This window comes from Diabrotica virgifera, chromosome 3, assembly GCF_917563875.1.
Source record: "Diabrotica virgifera virgifera chromosome 3, PGI_DIABVI_V3a".
In the NCBI taxonomy this organism is placed as follows: domain Eukaryota; kingdom Metazoa; phylum Arthropoda; class Insecta; order Coleoptera; family Chrysomelidae; genus Diabrotica; species Diabrotica virgifera.
The window spans coordinates 194,001,765-194,011,459 of record NC_065445.1 but is presented as its reverse complement, the minus strand read 5'-3'; positions in this window follow the sequence as shown (position 1 = coordinate 194,011,459).

Below are 9,695 nucleotides of genomic sequence, written 5' to 3'. Positions count from 1 at the left end.
AACAAAACAAATTTATGTATTCGCAAGATTAGCTATACTTCCTATTTACTTTTAGAAATATTGGAATTTTAATCCATATGCCTTTTACTCAAAATTTTAGTTTCCGAACATAAAAATATCTTTCACATAAGTTGACTGACCTTTTGCTTCACTCACTCTGATGTCTTCTCGTGACCCAAAACAGCTCTCCCTCGTTGACTATGTTAAAGGCTACTCATCAAAGCTCTCTCCGTTCTCCAGCTTCAAAACTATCAGCATACCAGCACCAATTCTCCAACAAGCCGGGCCTCTTTTGACACGTACTCGATTCAAACAAAACTCCAAAAATTCTCTGCTCTCCTTCTCACAATAATACAGAATCAAAGAGGTATTTCGTCTCAATTTGATCTGTCTCTCGTTCCACTTTTCAACACTATTCTCCACTATCAAACAGCCACTGGTATCTGCTAACTATCTATCCACTAAAACGTCGAACCGGTCCTCAGCGATGCCAAAAACATAATGACTTCCCCTTCAAACTCTCTTAATCATTCAAACTACTTTTCCCCTTCCACGTTGCCAAGAATCTGAAACATCGACTTTTCCATTCGACAAACAAAACAGTCACCCTCAAAACCATTCCGACCATCCTAATTACCTTCTGAGAACTATACAACATTTACTCGTGTTGAAACAAAGATACTAAAATTCCACTTTCTCCTAAAACCACTTTTCTAGAAATTGATAATTACCTCTACCCTAAACAATCTTTTTCCATTTTAAATCAAAATACATCGTTATTTTCACTTTAATTATTCACAAAAGTCTTTAATGGTTCATCGGAAAGCTCATTAAAAAAAGAAATCCACTTACATCCAAACTAAATTCTAATAAATATTTACAGATCAATATACAGGGTGTATCAAATTTATGTGCCCGCGTTATTAAAAAAAAATTAATTTAATTTTTATTTTGCCTTTGATTGATAAAATTGAAAACACAATATTATGTAACACATAACATTATATTAACATTATAACCTATCGAGTATTTGCTTCTGATTAAAAAAACCGAAAAATGGTTTTTGGAACAACCGCTTTTTTTGACCAGTTATAACCGCCAGGTTAAACCGTAAGTAAAAAACCGGTATAACCGAAAACCGGTTTTTTGTTCAACAACCGCCATCCCTACCTTGGTTGTTACAAATACAGTTCGCTGGAATAAGTTTTACCCCCCTTATTAACTTATTTATTTTTAGCACATAAGAAAAACGCTCGGATAGGTCGATTTTTAAAATAATCATAGTATATTATAGCGTAAATGTTTCGAACTTTACGCGATCCCTCTTCTTCAGGTGACAGGCACAACTTTGATTTTTTTAAATAGGAAAGTAAGTACATCATGTGACACCTCATTTAAAGGCTTTTTTCTACAACCGTGTTAAAAATGCAATTTTTAGAACTCCATACGTGCGTTAAAAATGCTACTTTAAGGCAGGGCCGGTTTTAGGGTTCTGAGCGCCCCTGGCAAAATAAAATTTGGCGCCCCTTCATATAAGAATATACAAATTTACTGCAAATATAAAAAAATAGGAAAAAATCAAAATTTTACCATAAAGAACTATGTAAAAATATATTTATTTAAAAAATAGTAGGATAGTTATTACTTACAACTTATCCAACATAGGGCATAGCATAGCGAGCACATTTTAAGTTCAAGCGACGAAGAAGCGAGGTAAAAGATAAATGCACATTATCAACAACCAGTAAAAAATGTGTATAAATAACTATTTAGATGGAAAATAAGCCACAATTAAATTGAAAAAAATAATTTTATTATCGTTTCGACGCCCAAATCGGGTGTCGTTGTCAAAATACTACTAAAATAAACAAAAATGTTGTTGCTTAGTAAAAAATTCGTCTAATAATTTATTTAATCTGACTCATTTATATCATTTAGTGTGTATAAATCTTCTACAAGACCAAAAAACATGTTGATTGTGCGCAAGATATAGCTGCATCCCCAATAACTAAATTGAGGGAGTGGCATCCACTTAGCATAAAATAACATGCGGATATTCTTTGCAAACGCGAGCTTGTACATCTTTATTTTTTCTCTTCCTTTTAGAGCCGTTGTGATATCCTTGGCCTTACAATCATCTATGCAAATTCAAATAAAATCATTCATTATTTTTTTTTATTATCTCATGAGCTTTTTATTATCTCTATGACTCGATACCTATAGAACCAAGCTATGGTTTTAGGTATCGAGTTACTAGGACAAACAATATGCTGCATACTAAAATTAAACCCGGTACTGTGGGATAAGAACATCAGTATAAAAACAAAAAGAAGAATATAATATAACACCATGACAAAAAGTATTCTGAATAATGGGTGTGAAAATTGAATAAAAAATACGAAAACCAAATGCAAAATAAGAGCAACAGAGATCGAATACCTAAGTAGAAGCTGTAGAAGGGATAGAATAAATAACATAGAGATTAAGAAAATAATGGTAATGAATTCAAGGGATAATAGACAACATAGAACAAAAGAGATTAACCTCAACCTGGTACGGACATGGCAGAAGAGCAGACCAAAATCGTTGATAAACAGAATAACAGATTGGAGCCCGATAGGAAGAAGGAAGAGAGACAGACCCCGAAAACCTTTTAGAGATAAAATGGACGAAGCAATATTAGAAAAGAAACCTGCAGGACTGGAAAAACAGAAAGAACTGAAAATAACGGTCAAGTGAAATAATACAGAAAAAACTATGGAAATCCAGGGTGGTCAAGAAAAAACAGGATGTTTCTAAATAAATGCAACAAACTTTAAAGGGTAATTCTATATGAAAAAATAATGACAGTTTGCTCTATAAGCGTATGTCAGCAAATACTTCGTTTCCGAGATATGGGGTGTTGACATTTTTCTTACAAACTGACGATTTCTTTATTGTTCTAAAACCGGTTCAGATATGCAAATGAAATTTGATGTGTTTTAAGAGGTAATTATTGCGCATTTTTTGACATAAAATTAATAATTTTATATCTACTGTTGAAATGGTGTGAATTTTTTTAAAGAAAAACATAGTACGCCACTGAGATATTTCAAATAACAAATCATTTTGGAATTACTCGTTCAATTTATGATATATACAAAAATCTATTATTCCTTTTTTTCATACGTCGTTCGTGCCGTTTTTATGCAAAAAGTGAAACATCTTAACGCGTACAAAGTATTCGAAATAAATTTCTATATATTCATATTATGAAAAAGAACTTGTCAATTCTAATTCATATAGATATACCTGGTTTGTTTTTTTTTATTTCAAATTACACACCCACGGACACACGACAATGTTGATAAAGCAAAGTTTACAGAACAGGAAGACAAAACTATCTAACCATTGAGGCTATAATGACAAGTAGCAGTATAATAATATCACTGACTATTCATAAATTTGTTGATACTTCGTAAATCTGATCTTCGTGTATTTTAAGTATGTATGTATAACATTGTAATACCATAAAAGTGATAGGTATTACCTGACAAAAATGACCTTTAAAAGCCATAACAGTTTTTAGGTTGCATTATTTTTATTAGAGAATTTTTGTGAGCTAGAAATAGTTTTCTTATTGTTACAATTATTTAATATTAATTGTCTTAGGAGTAATCTTAGCCCAAAGATAATCTATAAAGTCCAAAAAAATAGTGAATGTAAAAAATATTATATTTTTTTTTTTGTTTAGCTAATGCCTCGACAACTAATGGCCATTGGCATGGTAGGTACGGTAATTTTGAACAGTTAGGTACCTAGTGTCATGTGTAAGTAGTGTGGGTGTTGAGTAAGTGGCTTGTTACTTTGCAATGTCGACGTCATTGTCTTTGCAAAGAGACGCTAATTGTATCCGAACATCTGCGGTCCCTCCGGTGAGAACCGATCCCACGAGGACAGAAACTATATTCATTTATTAATTTATAATAAATGAAAAATTTCCGACCCTGGTGAGATTCGAACCCACAACCTTTCGGATTTTTTCGATCCAAAGGCAGGCGCTCTTACCACTGAGCCACGGAGGGGGGTAAATATTATATTTATATATCAGCGTCTCTCAAAATTTGGCGCCCCCAAATTCTGGCGCCCCGGGCGGTCGCCCGGCTCGCCCGCCCCTTTATCCGGCGCTGCTTTAAGGCACTAGTGCTTTAAAATTTTTATGGCACTGCAATTCGTATTGATCGTATAGGCAATTTTGATGTAATGTCAAAAAAATATAAAAATGGAATGTCAGTCAACTTCAAGTAATAGCTATTTGTATAACAAGGGAGGAAGGTGCTACTTTTCCTCCCGAGAATGAAGTTTACTGCCCGACGCGAAGCGGAGGGCAGTAATCATTCAAGGGAGGAAAAGGCACTTTACTCCCATGTTATACATATGGTTTTTCCACCTTCCTCAAATAACAAGTCATATTTTCATTTTTACTTAATTTATTTATGTAACTAGCCAACAAAATGTATTAGAACGAAAACTAACAAGTAGGTATAATATAACTGTCAACTGTCAAATATAAGTCAAATTATTAATGTAAACATTGTTAAATCAAAATAACAATTTACTGTTTTTTACCATTCTACAAAATACAGGGTGTTTTATAAATAAACGTTCAAATGTATAGATACTTACGTAATAGAAAATAGATATTGTACAGGGCGTCAATAAGTTATATTTCATGAATGAAATTTCATGACGTCACTTTTACTTTTCCTCCCTAGGGAGGAAAAATATTTTCCTCCCTAGGGAGGAAAAGTACAACTTTGCTCCCTACAATCAGGTCCGGAAAAGTATACTTTCGGTAGAGGTAGGTGGAAAAAGTTTTTGTAGATATTGTCCTGTAATTACGTTTGTAGAAAAAATATTGCATGATATGCGTGTTAAAAAGTGCATTTTTAAGGCACTCATGTGAATTGCAGAACTCGCTGTCGCTCATTCTGCAAACTTTCACATGCGTGCCTTAAACGTGTACTTTTAACACTTATATCATAAATAACTATTGAAATACTGATTACAAAAATTTATAGTATTTTAAGCCTTTCTGAGAGCATATGCGCAAAAATTTCGCTCGAATTATTTTTAAATGCGTTCATTTTTTTCGAATACTGAGAAAACCTTAAGTATTTTTAAAAAATTTAAACGCAGAAAGAAATATTACTGTATTATCCATGGTCGAAAGTCCTTGAGAACTTCTATAATATTTATTTTAATAAGTCACAGGGGTGAAAAAAAAATAGTCTGATTTTTAATTTTAAATATATATTACAAAAGAAACTTTTTGTTCATTATAAGGGACTTTCTGCCCTCGGGAATAATGTAGTCTTCTATTTTGCGTTTAAATATTTTAAAAATACCTATTAGTTATCTCAGGATTCGAAAAAAAATAAATGCGTTTAAAAAGAACTCGACCGAAATTTTGCGCCTACGCTCTCAAAAAGGATTAAAGTATTAAACATTTTTGTACTGTTTGAATTTATGCGACGATTGACGATCCACTGTTTTAAAGATTGGTTGAACAGATGTTGCCAGTTGTATGGTCCTCACTATGTGTATCGTAAGTTATTCAACAGGGCATAGAATATACATGGTTAGAAAATATACGCCAAAGTCAGCGCCTCTATGCGGAAAATCTCTGAACTAAAAATTGATGTGGACCATACAAAGTGAGGTCCCACTTTTTTTTGTAAAAAAACAGTGTTTGCTATCAGTACATGTCTACGAAAAAGTCTTACATTGATTGACTAAGTGAGGTCCGTATACTGGACCTCACTTTGTACAGGACCTCACTTCAACCGCAGTTTCTTTTGATATGTGGCTCACTTCATACGCTGGGAGTAAATATATATATATATATATATATATATATATATATATATATATATATATATATATATATATATATATATATATATATATATATATATATATACATCTTTATATCATACCTGAACCATCTGGAAAACCGTACAATCCTGAACCTCCTATATCTAGAGTATTTAGAGTTGCCCACGGTACGCTTATATTCATTAATTCTAGCGGGGAGTTCAAAAATGTATATATACAAAAGAAATGTTTAATATTTTTAAAGATATATAAATAGGGATTTTACATATTATTGACATAATCCTGATCCCCTTGTTATTTCAGTCAATTCTGAACCCAAACATATGTGTATATATACAAACCTGAGCCTAATAGATGTTGCCAGTTTTTAGTGAAATGGGATTCTTAGGGAATTTTTCGTATGGCTTCAGTAAGTAGTCAAAATAAAAATTAACAAAAGAAATGCAAGAATTATCTTTTACATATGCATAAGTTTACACCTTTTTGGATAGTTACAATTTATCTAGTAAATTATTTGTATTGTTCATTAAGTGAACAAATAGACAAACCCCTCTGTTTATTTATTTTCCGGAGAAGAATAAATTGAATAAAACTTAGTCTCTTATAATGGTGGTCCCTGGGATTGGGATCTCAGATTAAAAGAACACTCGCCTGTGGAGTAATGACAGCAGTAATTTATTTAGTTAGTTTATTTTTCAAAATAATAAACATACAGGCTTTAAAAAATTGCAAATTATAAATATCTCAAAAAAACAAACTATTAAACTGATTGTAATAAAATATTATATATAAGAAATTAAAGCAACCTCTTTTATCAAACACAATGATAAACTCGTTGGCGTAAGTTTTGATTGTATCTCAACAACAACAAATGTTTAAAAATGCAAAAAAATTAAATACATAGTGGATTGCACAGTAACGTTACATAGTATTTAAAAATAATACCTAATATAAAACTCATTAGTTAAAAAAGGGTTTTAAACAGTAACAAACTTGTCGGCGAAGGTATCACATTACTGCAAATGATCCGTCCCACATAATGAATATCATAAAGAAGGCGAACCCATCATAATATTGCAAAACGATATTATGTCCCACCGAATTAACAGCGATGGCAGCATCATATTACTATAAACTATACGTTCCAGGTTCCAGTTCTTATAATGAAATGAATGTCAAAAATATGACGTACCTATGTTGACAGCAATTTATGCAGATTAACAAAAAAGGAATAAATCAGGAAAGTATTCGGTACAATAATTTATTATCAAAAGTAGGTACATTTGTACATTACTTGATTTTATTATTGATTATAGCTTAAGTAATGGCAATTTCAATTGCCTGCAAGCGTAAGAATAATGTGATACAGATCAAAAATAAAACAATAATGTCTTTCAAAATAGTGAAAAAAAATAAACATCAACTAAAAAATATTTGAAAAATAGTGTTTAATATTTAATGTTTTCCTTTATACATATATTATAAACGATAGCTTTGATACTTGTGCATTTTCTTTCTTTAAATACCTCGACACTCTAATAAGTTGATGCACTTCTACCTCAACGGGAGGCTTTCTGTTTTTAATATGGTCGGAAAAATATTCTGCGATAATGCTTTTTTGTTGCTTTGTCCATGGTTGTCTCCTATCAATAAAGATTTTCTTTTTTAAGTGGCCCTTTTTTTTGGTGGTTCTTTATTATTATTTAAGTTAGCTGAAGTAGATGGAATCTGGTAATCGGCGTTTAGATTATCATCCAATATATATTTTCCATTTCTTCACCTTGCGCGTCAGAGAGAGGAGGTAAGTTAATGTCAATTTCGTCTAAAGTTTTACCTTTGTATTTTTCAGCTCCTTCCATCATTAAAAGTAAAAGTTTAGAAATTTTAGCAGTTTGATATATACTTTTTCAGACAAACGATAATAATTGCAATGCGTTTGTAATGTGTGTCCCATGAATTTGCTTAATTGCTCCTTATGATTATTGTAAAATTGGAGAAGTTGAGTAATGGTGGCCAAATGCTTTCGAAGTTTTGTTGCTGTTATACTCGCAGGTCTCTCCAACTGACATTTCTTGGCATATTTATGAATAATTTTAGTTCCATCAACAAATCCTCTTCCAGTGGTGTGAAATACAAAGTCACTTTCAATTACAAAGTTATTTCTACAGTGTAAAATATAATCGAAATGCATTTTCATTGATAGTGATAACAACATGGTTACTTCTCTTCCACGCTTACCTCTTATAACTAAACGACTGTAAGTTTTTAATAAACATTTTTCAGCTTGAGTTAAACATTTTTCGAATTCGGAGCATTTTCACCCCCTAAATTAATACATTTAAACGTTTGGATCTTTAGCTGAGCCATCTCTGCTGGTCTTCGTCTGTTAAGAAGAATGACTTGCGCATACAGTGTGTCTTTTAATGAATTATAAGTCTTAAAATCATACTCATCTGATTTCAATTTGTCAAATAATTCTTCTGCAGTTGTTTGCAAAAAAATGTTAAGTTTCTTGAGGTCGTTAGTAAGCGGCAGAAGTTCTTCCTTGTTCCATTTATTCTGATTGAAACTGGTACATGCTTGTGCAGAAATTTCATTGCACCATTGGGATTCTATAAGATTTTTTAATATTTTAAGGTCTTTTCTCTCATCGCTTGTGTCCTCAATCTGAACAAGATTAATATCTGCTAAGTCGCAAGATTTTTTTATAAGTGTCCCAAAATTTATGGCCAACGTTGGTGACTCATAATTTTCTGTTTCTGGATTATATTTTGCCAGTTTATTAACTCCAGAAATTATTAGTTGAAAATGCTTTAGGCGAAGAATACCTATAAGTTTCTTAATCTCTGGATTTTGTAGTCTTGCAAACTTTGCAATGCAAAGTGTAAGAGTTTTTCAAGTCTTCGCATATTCTTTCTTACCAAATCCATATTGCCTTTACTTTGACGGCCTTTTATGTACAAATATGTATACTGACAAATTAAGGGATTTTTTTTGGCAATAATATTTATGTCATCTGCGTGCATCCTGAAATTTTTTTTGATTTTAATAAATCGTCATGTTTAAGAAAATGGTGTAGAAACAAAGTAGTTTGTCCGTCGCTTTGGGACGTTTGTCTTCTATTATTATCCTTATCATAATTATTACACGGACAAATTTTGGTATGCCTAAGTAAACATTTTTTATTATAGTATCCCAAACAATACTTGCACGGTAGATATTTATCTGCACTTGACGACTTATCCGTAAGGTTTTTCCTTTAACAGGTCTTAACGCGGCGTCTGCCCGATTTCTGATAAAATTTCCCTTCCTTAGTTTGATAAAGCCAGTCGTCTCTCTTTCAAATTAACTTTATGACATAATATTTTAACTACCTCAATTTCTTCTGAGTGCCATTTAGAAATATGTCTAGCAAAATGAGATTGTACATCCTTTTCGCAATAGAAGCAAAAATCCCTTGGATCTTTGTAATTTTTCCTCAACGTCTTTTAAACAAGTGGCTAAAAAAATGTACAATGAATCGAACACGTTAAAAGAAATAGGAAAGATTTAAGTAAAGTAACATTAAAAAAATAATCATAATTGATTTTAACTTATTAGACACAAAATCTTGTGACCAAGTTATTTCGTCATTTACGACTTGTCAGATAGGCTTTTTATACATGCAGCTGAGTTTGGTTTGTTTTGTTGGACACAAAAAACCGTCTTACGAGCCGTAAACGACAAAACAAACTTACCAGGGTATGTCATGTCTAATGGATTAAAATCAATTCTGCTTCTTTCCTTACGTTATAGGCTTTCTCACAGATTGTTAGTTG